Source organism: Schistocerca serialis, chromosome 8, assembly GCF_023864345.2.
Source record: "Schistocerca serialis cubense isolate TAMUIC-IGC-003099 chromosome 8, iqSchSeri2.2, whole genome shotgun sequence".
Classification (NCBI taxonomy): Eukaryota; Metazoa; Arthropoda; class Insecta; order Orthoptera; family Acrididae; genus Schistocerca; species Schistocerca serialis.
In genome coordinates, this window is record NC_064645.1 from 23,561,319 (window position 1) to 23,579,116 (window position 17,798).

The window sequence follows — 17,798 nt, forward strand, 5'->3', positions numbered from 1 at the left end:
GGCAATGTATCACCCTAAAAGGCCAAGATGAAGGCACTGGTGGCAACCTGATTATCCCTTGGACCCCAGTGGACACGCAAGACGAAGTGTAAACCTTTGGACCAGTCCTCCACCTCCCCAAACTTGTTCTCGAAATGCTCAACAAAAAATTGAGGCTTCATCGTCACGAAAGATTCCCCATCAGCTCTCGAACATACAAGGTACTGGGGCGAGTAAGATTCGCTACCATCCTTATGACACTCCTCCCATGGTATGGTCAGGGAAGGAACGATTTGGTGTTCATACTTCTTTGCATTGAATTCAGCTCGTGAACACTTAGAGACTGGTGGTGTTTCACCACATACATGGAGAGTTAACGGCGCAGGCATCAGCAGGCCGAACCCTGTGTGGTTCAAATGGCTCGGAGCACTATGGGACTTAACTTCTAAGGTCATCAGTCCCCTAGAACTTAGAACTACTTAAACCTAACTAACCTAAGGATATCACACACATCCATGCCCGAGGCAGGATTCGAACCTGCGACCGTAGCAGTCCCAGGGTTCCGGACTGAGTGCCTAGAACCGCGAGACCACTGCAGCCGGCAAACCCTGTGTGGTCAGGGTGCTAAACCAACAGGGTACATGGTGGCCTCACCACAACAGACTGGCTACTGTGGTGGATATCAGGTGCAACCAAGCAAAGAAGTCTATTAGCATCGTCAATGGAGAAAACATACTGCACAGATTATGGAAAAATACCTACCCAGGTGGGTGACCTCACCCAACAATTGGAGAATGAACAGATGTGCCGATCTACATCAATGAACGATGCGAGGTGTCTCAGGACATTGACACTATGCACCATGTAAGGCGTCTTTCCCAAATTGGCTCGCTCTTCGGGAAAGTTTTCAAAAATGGAGGTCAAACCCTACAGGGAATCGTCAAATATAGGGTGAAACGTAAGAGGCAACTAAAAGGAGTCTCACGACAGGCAGGAATACCTCGGGCCTATTCTAATCCCCGGACCCGCAGGGGTCTCCGGTTGCCTTGCGGCTTTGGTTTTTATGCTTGGTGTGGCAACTACGGCGAAAGACGTGTAAATATGGCGCGAACGGAAACACTGGGCTGCACTGTGAGTCGTTCTGTTAAGGCGAGGTCGGTTGGGTTGTTTTCGGGGAGCAGACCACACAGCGAGGTCATCGGTCTCAACGGATTAGGAAAGGAAGTCGGCCGGGCCCTTTCGAAGAAACAATCCCGGCATTTGCCTGGAGCGATTTAGGGAAATCACGGAAAACCTAAATCAGGATGGCCGGACACGGGATTGAACCGTCGTCCTCCCGAATGCGAGTCCAGTGTGCTAGCCACTGCACCACCTCACTCTGTGTTAAGGTGAGACCTAGGTCCTCACGTACTGTTGTGTCGGTCGACCAACGAACCAGTTTCGTAACCGACTGCAGTACGCGATCACAGTGCCCCGTGTTGTGATTTGTTGATATGATAAGTGTGTACGCGATTCCTGTTGGTTTTACACAGGAACAGAAATGGGAGTCTGTCTTGGCTGTCTGAAGAGTAACAAGGCCAGACAAGCCAAGATAAATGCTGGCAAAGAAGTGGCTAACAGAAGGAAAGTAGTTGACTTACTTTGTTACTTAGACGGTAGCTTATGATTTTCGTAATATCTGAGAACTGCTGAATATCAAACCGTTCTTAACGAAAAATAAATACATCGTAGGTTGTAAGCTGCGAGGAGAAGCGTCTCGCTACATTACGATTTCTAGCCACTGGGAGGATTTAACCGGACTTCAGATTCAGTGCTGTTGTATGCACACAATTATTGACTCAATGATTCATTTCTCTGCAAAGCGATTTACACTTGACCGAGGAAATACAGCACGGTTAAGCAAAATAAAAGACGTTGACAAACGTTGTAATTCCAATGGCGAAACGTGACATTTTTGGTAGATTAGGTTGAGAATCACTAATTCGAACGCATCTGAACTATTCTTAAACACTAAAAATAAGTCATTTCCACTAAGGCAAACTACAAATTTTTTTATAAATAAACGCAAGAAATATTGAACACGTACACATTCATCAAGATGTAATACTTAGGAATGCAGAGTTTAACCTATTTATAAAGTTGTTCTGTCATCCAGCCCATTTTCCTGGGCTTAAACCGGTGACGAGAGATATGAAATCCTGCCGAATTTATTTCCAAGTTCCCTTCTCTACAGCCAACACAGTCAAGCTGGACAATGTCACTTGCCAATGTGTTGTGAACGTATGCTTTAACGCGTTTCAGCGTTCACGCTTATTTATTTCTTCAAGACACGGTGGTTCGTGGAATTGTAAGAACCAACGACAGTCATTTCACTCATCCAGAGAACGCTTTCTTTAATTAATTGTTTATAATGGATTGAAGGAGGTCCTGGAGCTCCAGACGTTTATCCTAACTGCTGTACAGAAACTGTTGTCTTCAGTTTTTCATTGTCAAAGGATATATTTTAAGTAGTTTTTTACATTACGTATAGGGAAATTGTTTCACGGTTGTCCTGTAATCTAGTTTCCGTGTTTACTACTACTGTGTCAATTACCTCTAATACTAGCCTTCTTCATTTCTGAATACATACTCCTGCAGAATTTATAAGTTTCTAACCTTCCACTTCGCGTTTTACACAGTGTCACTAGGCTTAATGCAGTTTTCTGTTTCAGTCATACAGCTTCGTAAGTCCAAAGTTTTACCTTGCAGGATGTCGAACAAGATACTTGTATGCTGGAAAATCTATTTCTACAGCTGCAGTAGAAAAAGGCGAATCTGGTGATCAGAAGATAACTTTTGCCATGCTGAAAAGCAGATAGTCGTAATGCATCTACTATACTTCTGTTTCGGTAGCCTTCTCGTGTTTCATAGTTCGTGCTGCTTCTGAAAGAGCATGGGCAATTCTTATTTAACAGATGCTGTGGCATGTCAAATTGAATCTTGGTACTTTTTAGCATCCGAAATAAAATTTTGAAGCCCCTTCGCCTAGTCCCCACTTATTCCATTAACTGTCAATCATTCCAAACATCACACAGTACGAACGAAACAAGTAGTTCCTTACAACGCTGCCACCTAACCATCGTTTTGAATTTTACTATTGTGTGGAATCTTCTTACAAATTTTCCCTAAAATTTAAGAGAAACTGCTTCAGATTTCGTTTTTACACTCATCCAGAGATACAAGTAAAGAATGCATGGTTTTCAACTAAAAACTTTTGCGCGTCTTGTGATGAAAAACGCGTCCATGAGAGTTTGACGTAGACGGCAATAGCATGCTTTGCAACAATGATTTAAATATTACACATCTTACCGTTTTTCTTTCGACAAACGTGTCAAGACATTGTTGTTGACACCTGACAGGACACACCGAAACATACTTCACTAGTCGGTTTATCACCACCACTGCTTACCGCTTAATTCATGTTAGAGGTTTCACTGCAAGCATGCCTATGTTGATTTGAGAAACTACGAACACTCTGCAGTACTACTATCGTATGGGATATGTAAGGCTACTAAATTTTAATCTGAGGAACAATGAAAACACGAGCTGCGTCTGTCACGAGCTGTCATCTTGCAGCAACATCCAATGATGAATTCACATTTTAGACTAATTATAAATGTGTTTTTGTTCTTTGTGTTTCGCATTATTCTATACTTGCTGCTGGCGTGCAAGACGCTGCTAAGTCCAGTATTAGACCATCGTATTTCTTTGACAAAGGAATATCAAATATTCGTCGAAGATCTTGGACGTGGCGCTAAAAAGTGGATTACACTGTCATATTTTTCGTCAAATTTCAAGATGGCAGACGGTAACTTACGCGCTGCAGCTGCTAGTACCGCAATTGCATTGTGTGTGTATTTGGAAGAAAAGCGGTAGAGAAAGAGTAAACACTTGAATGAAGCCCTAGGTTTTACTTCTAGATAGTGAAAACATTCAGCAAAATTGGTTACGACAGCTGCAAGTGTATGAAGTCAAGTCTTAACATATAAAATTCTTACAAATGGATGAGAGTAAGTATTTCCTCAGTGAAGTGGCTTCTCATGTTTCAAAAGAGAATACTCTTAGAAATGCTATACGTCCAGAAGACAAAATGTGTCACTGATTTCCTGATACACGCGAGCACACTAATATCACATTGCAACAATCAAAATAATTCCAGAATCGAGTGAAACGATTTATAAAGCAACGAAGGGGAATATGTGAAGGTAAAAACGTTTAGTACACTTTATGGACTATGAGAACAATTTCCAATTTTGAATAGTTTAATTACTGGAATTAGTGTACCCACAACTACAAAATTAATAATAGTACGAAAGATTAAGAGCTTTTTAACTTGTCGCATCCAGAAATCAAAAATGGACGAAGTAGAAAGGAAAGATAAACAAGAATTTTTGAGTGACCACATCCTCTATTCCGGCTTGCTGCATGTACGTTTCCAGATGCAGAGTTGGACGGCTGTAGCTGTGTTTGTGGACATGAAGTCGCCTGCAGCGTATTCCACCTCCCATCAACACAATCGATAGCATCTACTATGGCACTATGGGTCTGTCTCCTCCCCCCCCCCCCCCCCCCCCCCCACTACTACAGCCGAAGCTAGTTTGTTTAAAAAGTCTCAGAAACTGACTTCGAAGCAATGTTTAGAAACACTAAAGAGACGTCAAATAGCTGTGGCGACGCCAGCGACGAAGCAATTACATTTAACATTTCAGTGAACAGAATATGAACGACTTCTATGACCAAATCTACGGGGAGGCCCAAGATTTGATCATATTTGACGACACGCGTGTTTTGACAAAGTTCTTTATTACACCATCAAATTTCTTTCACATATTTTTGACAAAGATAAATGATAGTGTATTCCCGGTCCAAGTAGTGCTCTGTTAGAGAACTCGAAAAAGACGTTACACAGGCGTGTATCCATCTGCTCGCGAGAAGCAGAAAAATATGACGTCAGCTTTTAAAAACCGTATCCACGCTGCAGAAGCTCCAGTCCATCACGGAAAAGAAACTGGCTTATTGCGCATGTTTATAAGAAGCACAGAATTTCGAGCTGCTATTGGTTATACTGCTGCTAGTGATGCATTCTACTTGTGGGTGTATATATGAAGTTCAAACGTAAAATATTTGAAAACATTTAAATTCAGTATCGGAGAATTATTTTGATTTTTTTTTGGTAGGCTCGGCCTCAACCTTCATGGACGCTTCGCCACCATTGAATTCATGTACGCAGCCAAGTTTAAAACTTATTTGGAAAACACTACACAGCGGTGCAGCAAATCTAATAAATAGAACATACATAAGAAACGAAGAATCTGAAATAAAAGACAAAAACAGAAACACGGAAGGTCGGCCGACTTGCTCTGTTCTGGACGAAGTCACTATTGATTCGTTGAAAACTGAGGAAAGAGCTTAATTTATTGCATGTATATTGATACACTCCTCGACGTGTCCCACAAACATGTGCAGATCTCTCCAGAAACACTGACTGAAGACAAACGTCTAGCAGGCGGTTGGCACAGCCGCCCAATATCCCGACAAGAAAAGTTTGTCGGTCGAGACGCCTACACAAGTTCTATACGTCGACTTGTCGGCGCGCGTACAGCGGTCTTACCACAACCTTTGGCATTTACTCACATCCATTAGCTACGCCAATTCACCTTTCAACCTAATTTAAACCTGCAGCCCTGCTGCAGACCGATCTGTCACACAACCAAGATTCCAGGGGCCGTGGCAGGGGGGGGGGGGGGGGGGGGGGGGGGGAAGGGGTCGCAAAATCTCTCTGCACTTCATACGTGGTCACAATTTCAAATGACTCAGTAACCACGAATCCCACCCATAGTGACGACGACAAAAATAGCAGTTCGTCGCGAGCGGAAATGTGAATTTAGTCCTTGCAACAGGTGCGGTGGCTCTCCGAAGGCAGAATTAATCACTGTCACAGGTACCTCCGATCCCTCGTGCTGATAGTTGACACCCCCATAAACGACCAAACTTTGACGAATCCGAAACCAGTAAAGGGCAAGTTTAAGAAACACGAACAGGTACGAGTTTATCACTTGTCTCTCTTTGAAGCATACCCTGCCCGTATTTTGACAGAGGCCACTAATGCAGATAAAGAAGCTGTGGCTTCGATTTCGACGCCGTCTACAAATGACAAAAAGACGCTGGTTCAGGGAATGGCTTACAATGCGAGTGATTTACCTACGAAACTCCTCGAAAGGAAATGTTTCTCTCCAAGTCTGATTACATGAACTTTATTCCAATTGTCAATGAAACATGTAACTATTAATGTTACTTCGCTCTCAGTGGAACAGGGATGCGAAGATTTATGCTCATTTCGTCCTTTTATGACAGTTGCTTAAACTTTGGAATATGCAGCCCACGTCGCGCGTTGAAGAACCCGTGAACTTTTATTACTTTTTATTTCGTTGCGCTTCCGTCTCTACTATGGGTACGATATATATTCCCATCTTAACCCATTCCTAAAAGATACAGCACTGACACTTTGGTAATTGACAGTGCTACTTCGTTTCTACCCTTGATTGTAGTTTCCATACTTGTGGAGACTCACGATACAGTGAGATGAATTCTAATGAAACTATTTCACTTGAGATATGTGGCGAAACTTGAACATCCGGCATCTTGTCTAGCTTTTCGTCAAAAAATTCTCAAAACACGATATATGCTTAAAGACCGTAAAAATACACTTTACGTCTATTAGATATCGTAAAGTCTGACATCCGTTGCTACCGCACGGGGGGGCAGCGTCTTCACGCTACTGTAGTCTAACCACTATCCCGTCACAAACTGACACGCGATAGCTATTGGTGAAAGCTGTAACAGTGAACATGTACATGGTTAGCTACTTCCAGTTATGGAACACCCTTTGCGCCCGACTTCCAACACTTGCCAGTTGTGGTCGATCTTTCCTGTGAGCAAATTCTACGAAATTTGACTACAGAGCTGAACTACGAAGCTAAGTCTCCCTAGGCAGTTACTACACAAACCGCCAGAAATCTCGAATTAACATTTGTTCTAACCATTTTCATTTAGGTACTCCGAGTACGCTGAAGCAACTGACTTTTCATCTTTTTCCAACTAAGTGAGAACACTTTAAGCAATTAAAGTGGCCCAAAGTTCGTTACACAGCATGTACTGACATCCCGGATTAGCTTTTTCGTAGCGCGCCTATTAAAAAGTCAGTACTCTTTAACAGCACTATGCGGGGTATCACCAAAGAGTGTTTCGTACTTACCAGCTCAGCCGTCAGGCAGTCGACAGCGGCGAGATACGAACCCAGGGCGCCGCCCGCACAACACGTACAGCCGCCTCCGTAGCTGTCGCCCTCGCCTCCATTTCGTTGTCACCTACGCGCAAGTCGCCGGATCGCGGTCGAATGAAATGATTCGCAGACGGCGGCCCAACACCGGAAATGGAACTCCCGTCCAAAATACGCACTTTTGACCGTAAACTGTGGTACTGCCGCTTTCACTCCCAACTGAAACTAAAGCCTCACGCCACAAGCCCGAAGTGAGGCACTCAGTGCTACGAGAGTTAATGGGGTAGCACCGTGTGACAGATACCGCGTGTATCGACTCCGTACCAGCAATCGACACGGATCACTTCTCGATATCAGACAGACTCGCAACATACATGTCGGTAGGGAACTCTCAGGGCAGACTTTCCAGTCATAATTGTATATTTTAATATGTACATTTTAATATGAAGAGTCTTAGTTTCTGGCACTGTGCAGCTTATTAAGTTATGAATGAGGTGTTAGGTGTAGCAATTCCCTGGGCTATGGAAAACAGTTTCAGTTAACCTGTGAAGGCAATTTCATCAATGCGATATTCCACTTAAGCAGGGAAGATGGCAGACTAGCGTCCACTGTAACGTTTCTCTTCTTATGGGTAGTTAAAAGTGAAAGAAATATTCAAATCAATAAAAAAAATATTCTGCGAATTATTATTAGGTTGCCACGGAAGGACACGTTACGAATACGATGCCACGGTGTGGTTAGTATCCATACGCACATCTACATACATCTAAATAATCCTTTTAGTATACTGGACAATTACTATATTTTAACTTTCAGGCCAACGCTGTTACATTCTTTCGATGTGTGAGACCCCAGTTGTTATTGAACACTGTCGACAAGCACTGTCTGAAGGTTCGTTGACTGTAAAACACTACTGTGAATTATCGACCGGTCTTTATAAAAACGGATCTCCAGGTCCGACCTGTGGAGAACAACATACTTAACAGGCACAACGCGATAAGCAGTCGTTCATTTTGCTTTCAAATAACGTGACCGCCATTTCGTGATACATCTACCTCAAAAACATAAAATCATTAAAGAAATTTAATGTGGTAATATGAAAAGCTTCACTACAATAACTGCAGACGCCGATATTTATCAATAATAATCTTATTATTCCATAAACAATATGTAGCATAGTGATTTCGGCAACCTACCTCTTAGTACATCGAATGTCAAAACAGAAGTGAATCATAATAAGACAAAGTCTTCGTTTCTTTACAAAGCCACCTGGTTTTTACGAAAAATTAATTTATTTTTTCCTACAGAGGTTTCCTTTAACGTTTCATACATATAGGCTCTGAGTTTTTCATTAACATCCGTTACTTAATCATTGACATTATATACAGGGTGTTACAAAAAGGTACGGCCAAACTTTCAGGAAACATTCCTCACTCACAAAGAAAGAAAATATGTTATGTGAACATGTGTCCAGAAACGCTTACGTTCCATGTTAGAGGTCATTTTCTTACTTCTCTTCAAATCACATTAATCATGGAATGGAAACACACAGCAACAGAACCTACCAGCGTGACTTCAAATACTTTGTTAAAGGAAATGTTCAAAATGTCCTCCGTTAGCGAGGATACATGCATCCACCCTCCGTCAAATGGAATCCGTGATGCGCTGATGCAGCCCTGGAGAATGGCGTATTGTATTACAGCCGTCCACAATACGAGCACCAAGAGTCTCTACATTTGGTACCGGGGTTGCGTAGACAAGAGCTTTCAAATGCCCCCGTAAATGAAAGTCAAGAGGGTTGAGGTCAGGAGAGCGTGGAGGCCACGGAATTGGTCCGCCTCTACCAATCCATCGGTCACCCAGTCTGTTGTTGAGAAGAGTACGAACACTTCGAATGAAATGTGCAGGAGCTCCATCGTGCATGAACCACATGTTGTGTCGTACTTGGAAAGGCACATGTTCTAGCAGCACAGGTAAAGTATCCCGTATGAAATCATGATAACGTGCTCCATTGAGCGTAGGTGGAAGAACATGGGGCCCAATCAAGACATCACCAACAATGCCTGCCCAAACGTTCACAGAAAATCCGTGTTGATGACGTGATTGCACCGAAGTCAACATTACCTTCCTTCAATTGGGCCAACTGGCGGTGAATCGAGGAAGTACAGTACATACTGACGAAACTAAAATGATCTCTAACATGGAAATTAAGCGTTTCCGGACACATGTCCACATAACATTTTTTCTTTGTTTGTGTGTGAGGAATGTTTCCTGAAAGTTTGGCCGTACCTTTTTGTAACACCCTGTATAGTACTTGCGATACAAGAGTTTTTAAGATTTTGAAGTTTCCTTCTATAAGATACCCTTCAGTGACCTTCTGAATTCTGGAAGCTACCGTATAACAGAATCTCACTTCTAGCATTAGGCTGAAATCGGGGTGGCTACTTGACTAGATTACGCACAGGTTCCTTCGTTCACACATACGGACAAGTTAACAAAAACTGACTATTGAGCGCAAAACGTTTGTGCATTTAGTGATTCGTTCCAGAAGTGTGGAAATATTTTGTCCTTGGTCCGGACTGATAGTTTGGTTTGCTCACCAATTTGGACTCGTGTTGAGAAAACCGGTCTTAAAAACACCTATCTTTAAACTTTTTTACTTTCAATGTTTATGATTCATGACTTTCAGTAGCTGGTACATTTTGGAGCTGAAAAGCGCCGTGGAATAAGTGCTCGCTTTGTAAAAAGACAAAGAATAATTTTAGTATTTTTAGTTGCAGGATAAGAAGAATTAACTTTTGAATAGGTTTTCTTGATGTATATTGTTCTACCGCGGTACGGGAGAGTTTTAACACCAGCCTCATGAATTGTATGTTGTTAAGTGCTGATGCCCATTATTAAGCATTTCTTAAATATAAAATTATAATAAATAAACAGCTGTATGTTACAATAAAAACCACCTTCAAAGACGTAATATTAAGAGCTAGAACATATTGCTGCATTCATAAATACTCGCTGTAACAACAGGAAGAGCACTAAAGATGTTTCTTCACAGGGAATTTTACACGTTCCCTGTTTTAACTTGTGTGCACATGTGCCTTTTTCTGACGAAGGTTGTTGGCCTGACGAACAGGGAAACGACGTCGTGACGCATTTCTGGAAACTTTCAAGATATTGTAGAAATTATCTTTTGCATCACTCCGTCCCATGTCGCCCATGAAAACTGCAAAATATCACTTCAAACATGATTATTTTATTGAACCAGTCAACTGAAGGGGAAGTGAGCCCATCCCTGGAGATTACGGAGGTGCTGTCATCGCGAGTGATATAATCTGAATCAGGAAGAAGTTTCTCAGAGACTGGACCCAAGAAACTGTCAATGTAACATCGAATCTGGCCTCGTGTGCAAAACGGTCTAATTTGTTGTTTTATTGAAGGAAAAAACTGAGATGAGTAGTAAAAGATATCCTCTAAATTCCCGTTACACGTTAAATCACTCACATCTAAAGACTATAAACTCAAGTAAATACTTAGGGATTACAATTACGAATAAATTTAATTGGAACGATCAGATAGATCATGTTGTGGGAGAGAAAGCAAGATAAAAACTGCTATTTGTTGACAAAAGACTTAGCAAATGCAACAGATCTATTAAAGAGACTGCTTGCACTGCGCCTATACGCCCTCTTCTTGAGTACTGCCGTGCAGCCCGGGATCCGCATCAGATCGGATTAACGGAGGACCTCGAGAAAGTTCAAAGAAAGGCAGCTTGTTTTGCATTTCCGCGAAACAGGGGCGAGAGTTCCACGGGTATATGATATGCGAATTGGGAAGAATACCATTAAAACAAAGCCTTTTTTCCGTTGGCGCAGGATCTTCTCATGAAATTTTGGTCAGTAAGTTTCTTCTTCGAATTGGAAACTACACTCCTGGAAATGGAAAAAAGAACACATTGACACCGGTGTGTCAGACCCACCATACTTGCTCCGGACACTGCGAGAGGGCTGTACAAGCAATGATCACACGCACGGCACAGCGGACACACCAGGAACCGCGGTGTAGGCCGTCGAATGGCGCTAGCTGCACAGCATTTGTGCACCGCCGCCGTCAGTGTCAGCCAGTTTGCCGTGGCATACGGAGCTCCATCGCAGTCTTTAACACTGGTAGCATGCCGCGACGGCGTGGACGTGAACCGTATGTGCAGTTGACGGACTTTGAGCGAGGGCGTATAGTGGGCATGCGGGAGGCCGGGTGGACGTACCGCCGAATTGCTCAACACGTGGGGCGTGAGGTCTCCACAGTACATCGATGTTGTCGCCATTGGTCGGCGGAAGGTGCACGTGCCCGTCGACCTGGGACCGGACCGCAGCGACGCACGGATGCACGCCAAGACCGTAGGATCCTACGCAGTGCCGTAGGGGACCGCACCGCCACTTCCCAGCAAATTAGGGACACTGTTGCTCCTGGGGTATCGGCGAGGACCATTCGCAACCGTCTCCATGAAGCTGGGCTACGGTCCCGCACACCGTTAGGCCGTCTTCCGCTCACGCCCCAACATCGTGCAGCCCGCCTCCAGTGGTGTCGCGACAGGCGTGAATGGAGGGACGCATGGAGATGTGTCGTCTTCAGCGATGAGAGTCGCTTCTGCCTTGGTGCCAATGATGGTCGTATGCGTGTTTGGCGCCGTGCAGGTGAGCGCCACAATCAGGACTGCATACGACCGAGGCACACAGGGCCAACACCCGGTATCATGGTGTGAGGAGCGATCTCCTACACTAGCCGTACACCACTGGTGATCGTCGAGGGGACACTGAATAGTGCACGGTACATCCAAACCGTCATCGAACCCATCGTTCTACCATTCCTAGACCGGCAAGGGAACATGCTGTTCCAACAGGACAATGCACGTCCGCATGTATCCCGTGCCACCCAACGTGCTCTAGAAGGTGTAAGTCAACTACCCTGGCCAGCAAGATCTCCGGATCTGTCCCCCATTGAGCATGTTTGGGACTGGATGAAGCGTCGTCTCTCGCGGTCTGCACGTCCAGCACGAACGCTGGTCCAACTGAGGCGCCAGGTGGAAATGGCATGGCAAGCCGTTCCACAGGACTACATCCAGCATCTCTACGATCGTCTCCATGGGAGAATAGCAGCCTGCATTGCTGCGAAAGGTGGATATACACTGTACTAGTGCCGACATTGTGCATGCTCTGTTGCCTGTGTCTATGTGCCTGTGGTTCTGTCAGTGTGATCATGTGATGTATCTGACCCCAGGAATGTGTCAATAAAGTTTCCCCTTCCTGGGACAATGAATTCACGGTGTTCTTATTTCAATTTCCAGGAGTGTATTTTATTGGCGCCCATCTACGTAGGAAGAAATGAGCAGCGTAATAAAATGGGAGAAATTGGAGTTCATATAGAAATATTTAAGTGCTCGCTTTTCCCTCGCGCTGTTTGTGAGTGGAATAATGTAATAATATTTTATACTTTCGTGAAATTTTCAAAAAAGAAAATCTGCAATAGTAATAATACTGAATTTGCAATGTATAAAATATAAGGTGACATAATATACGACCTGCTATTAACAAAGGCAACACGCCTTTACTTGATGAATAAATAAATAATAAATAAATGCCCTTACTCTCGTAACGTCATGACCGACACGAAAATCACCTGCATGGCGTTACATGACAAGTGTACAAGTGTACGCCTATGCCACTTCGTACCAGGATACAGCTTGTCCCTCATTAACGTTCTGAAAAGTGAAAAGGTTCAGGGTGACAAGCTAATTTGTGCATAGCCCGACTTACGACTGGGTGAAGAAACCGAGCAGGTGCATTTATTTTAAGTGCCCGTCAATCACAAGTACCATAATGCACGTCTTCTAATTTTTACTCTTGCGAGTTGCTGCGATACTATGGCCGCTAGATTCCATTCCTCCACTCCTAGCTCCCAAACTTAATCTGCAAGAAGGTTAGTTAGTTGGAAATTGCAAGGGTCATTTTGTACGACAAATCGTAACGATTTTGAACGAGTCATTTTTCATTCACGTCGCTGACTGATTTCTAAACGGGACGTAGCTACATGATGAACATTTATAGCTATGTTTCCGTACCTCAATCTGCAAAAACTGAACGCTTAGAGGATCGCTTAGCTGTCCATCTGCGTCTCTCTGTCTGTCTATCATTCCGACCCTTAACAACCCTTTTTCTCATGAATCAATAGATGAATCAAGTTCAAATTTCTGTCTCGTATCAAGGTCTATAATCCCTTGGCAGTGTACAAATTTTAAGCTTCTAAGTCCAATTCAATCAAATGATACCGCTACTTATCTCACACATTTTTCAACCTGTACAACCTCGGTGTCGGGTTAGCGTCTACGGTTGGTAATCAAAACATGCTAGATACCGGGTTCGAAGCCATCCACACCTTAAACTTTGAACAACAGTCATCGGCAATGGCGCCCGAAGACTTCCAGCATAAGAAGACGTCCTCATTTTGGCAATGATCTTGTCAGAGAGGGTGGAGGAGCGGACAGAGTTTATGGGCATTCTCTTGGGCTCAGTGTGAGAAACTGACCTTGTATGCGGATGGCAGAGGCAATGGAAACCACTGCATTAAGATACGTAACGTGTATCCACAGGACACGTGGCCTGTAATTGCTAAGTGTCATGATGATCTCTCCACTGGTAAAAGGTCCTGGACTATTCCCCTATTCAGACCTGCGGTGGGGCACTGCCGAGGGGAATGTGACCATGAGAAAAAATTAAGTAACCGACGGAAAGATAACGTTCTACGCGTCGGGGCGTGGGATGTCACGAGTTTTGGACGTGGTAGGGAAGTAAGAAAATCTGAAAAGCTAGATGGTAAGGCTGGGTCTAGGTACAGACTGCGCCAGTGAAGTGAAATGGAGAGAAGACAAGAATTTCTGGTCAGATGAATATAAATATCGACAGCATGAGAAGACGGTATAACTGAGTAGGATGCATTACGAATAGGAAGGTAGGGCAGAGAGAGAGAGAGAGTTACTGTGAGCTCAGCGACAATCTACCTTTAGCAGCGGAGCAGCTGGGACGTGTTTACGTCGCGGTTGCAAACCGCTCCAGGAAGCGGCGACGTTTACGCCAGTGGTACTCGCGTGTGTTACTTGTTTGAACAATACAATTGGTAGGTAAGTTTGGAAAAATCACGGTAAAGTTTACGTTCTCTAATGAATACGCAAGACCGTAAGCATTTGAAATAGAACTTTTCTCGAGAGATGAGGTGCATATTAATTACACAGAACTCATTGGAATTTATGTATTAATCGTGTGCAGCTCTGTTTATGTAAAAATGGTGGACGACACAGAGTGTCCAACGATTAGAGAAGCCGCCAAAGGAGGATTCCAGTTTCGAGACCGTCGATGGTCATATTAATGTTCTTTTAGTGGCTAGTGTGGAACCTGGCGCGCACAGTATTCGAATGTTCGAAGTGCCTTTCGAAGTACCTGAATCACTGATTACAGACATATGGCAGAGAATCTAGTCATACAGCCGAACGTTGGGCAAGTTTTTGCACGTATCCAGTGCTCAACAATGTTCAACAGGTGCGAATCATCTTTACAGAGCATGTGCCCTCCTAATGAAATATAGGCGTTTGTAGGTTATCTACAATGGCCAACCCCCGACGTGCTCTGGACGTGGTGGGGAAGGACATCTTCGATCTGAGTGCACAAAGAGGAGTCTCGAGCAGCTATCCAGCGGAAGCCTACCGACGCCCGCCGAGCCGCCTCACTACCGCTGAAGGCCGGTTCCCACTAGAGCGCGGCAGCGCGGCGTGCGGAAACGGCAGCGGCAAGCGTTTTCCGCGTTGACGCGGCGGATCGCGGAATTGGCGTTCCCATCTGGAAGCGGCAGACGTTAGCGGTAGCCAATGACGGACAGCCACTGAGGTACGGGGCAGGACCCACTGAAACGCGCGGTGCGTTTGATTAACTATATCTTACACCTACGTGAAGGAAAGACGAAGTTGGGTGAAGACATACCAATTTTTCATTTTCTGTACAATGTGCTCTTTCACATACTTCATTATTCATGTTTTCTCATTTCACCATAAACAGATTTCATGACTACCGTTCACGATTGTTCACTATCTCCTAACACAGTGAAACAATGTACAACAAGAGAGATTATTCAGATAGTTAAGCGAGACAAAATTTTAAATGTGGTACGGTAGCAGGTACACGAAAACAGTAAGAACACAAAGGCTAGGTGGAGGGGATGAAAGTGGAAGCCACCTGATAGAATTTCCCACAGAGCATAATGTAATCATCGCCAGCACCTTGCTTAAGAATCACGAAAGAATAATATATATTTGGAACAGTTTTCGAAACCAGATTTTAAATTGTAAGGCATTTCCTGGTGCAGACGCAAACCTGACTGAAGACTGTCAATAGCAAGAACAGCGTTCTGAAAAAGAAAATTTGTTCACACCGAATATAAATGCTAATGGTTGGATACTATTTTACAAAGGTATTAGTGTGGAGTGCAGCCTTGTATGTAAGTGAAACGTGGACGATGAACACTTCTGTCAAGAAGACAATGGACGCTTTCAAAACGTGGTGATTCATAAGAATGCTGAACATTAGATACGAGGATCGTGTGACTAAAGAAGAGGTACGGAATTAAATAGAGGAGGAAGAGGAAATTACAGTACAACTTTGACGACAATAGGGGTTAGTTGACAGGGCGTATTGTGGGGCGTCAAAGAGTGAGGACAAAGGGGTTCGGTGATAGTATTCTGATAATAATCATCTGTTGAAATACTATTCTACTATTTTATCTATTAATGTAAGCAGTGAATTTACTCTTCCATGCACTCCTTAAAACATTTAAACCAAAACTGAAATCAGCTGAACACCAAATCTTTCAACCACTGTCTGACAACTACTGGATTCACTTTCAACTTTCTATAACTATCACTGGCTAGCCACACACACATACAGATATAAGGAGAACAAAAATAAACAAACATTAGTTTTCAGCATATAATTCTGCAGGTTGGCAACATGTACATAAACAAACCAGACAGGAAGGGACATGAGGTGAACACACTGTAGTTACGACTTTAAATCAGAGTTTTCGGTAAAACGTCTACTGCTAGTGACAGAAGAAAAAAGAGCGAACATGAAAATGTGCTTATGTTCCATAATATAAGTTTTAGTTCAACCTCCAGCATGTGAGCAGGTGAGGGGAAACGTATATGTCCGCCAAAAACTCAATTCACTGTAAGTAATCAGTCATTCACGTAAAAAAAGATGTGAACTGTTTTATAATCTCCAAGTATCACAGATCAAAACAAAACTGAGTCATTCTAGATTCCACCGAAGATGCCTTAAAGTAAAAGGCGAAACGCGTCTTGAATCTGTAAAGTACACTGGATAAAGAAAAAAGAAAGGAAATAATCAATAGCTCTCCATATTTAGTAAATTACATCTTATGACATACCAGCAAATTAGTTTCGGTTTAACTTCTCATTCGACATGCTATTAATGCCATTTAAAAAAATTCATCTATCCCTTCTGAAAAACTGTAGTTACTTTCATATCTTGGTAGATAAACAGATTTAGGATATTTATCATGCGACGAAATACATGACTTTTCACAAGTTATCGTTTGCAAAAAAAAAAAAAAAAAAAAAAAAAAAAAAAAAAAAATAACCAATTCGATTTCTTGAACCGTTTACGAAATTTGCGGTTGATACAACCACATGGTTTACGACGAGCAGGACGAAGTACCGGTCGCGCCGCCGAGCAACCCGCGCACGGTCACGGCATAGCCCGTCCGCCGACATATCAGTCAATATCTCGAGAACGGTGATAGCTATCGATCTGCTCTCAGCTTTAAAAACAATTTCGATATGTTGACTAAATTTCATACGCAATAATGTATTACCTAAAATGAACTGTACGCAAAGTCCACGCAATGCGTTTTTACCTCTGCACACTCATTAAAATTTCGTGTAAAGGTTTACGTAAATGCCATACAGCAAGTAACCACGACGAATAACGAAAAGACATTCGGTCCTTTATCGAGAGAAGATATCAGGCTGTAACATGCCCAAGAATCAAATTTTTCTACCGAATAGTTTCCTTGGAATCGGATGATAAGTATTTCATAACTGCCGCCGCGTCCGCGCCAGCGGTTCGGCGAAATTTCGTGTGGCCCGGGAGTCCGTACCTGACGTCACGCTCAGCGCGTTCTGTGATTGGCGGCGCGCACCTGGAGCGCGGCACGCGGCAGCGGAAGCGGTTCGACATGGTCAAACCGCGACGCAGAGCCCGCCGCGCCTTGCCGCTGACGCCATTTCCATGGCAACCACGCCGCTGACGCGCCGTTTTGACGCGCGGCAGCCCTAGTGGGAACCGGCCTTGACACTACGACTGCGCCCCGCGACGAGGTCAGCCGAGCTCGGGTCAACGCCGCAGGCGACTGAGGGGCGCTCAGGGCACAGTGTTGCCGA

The 17,798-nt window shown here is 43.7% G+C and overlaps 1 protein-coding gene across 1 annotated transcript in view; it reads right to left on the reverse strand.

The window, feature by feature from the left end:
- The window catches only part of LOC126416533 (mucin-5AC-like), a 56,869-nt gene that overhangs the window by 38,598 nt on the left and 473 nt on the right, over positions 1 to 17,798 (reverse strand). The gene's annotated exons all lie outside the window — the stretch shown is intronic.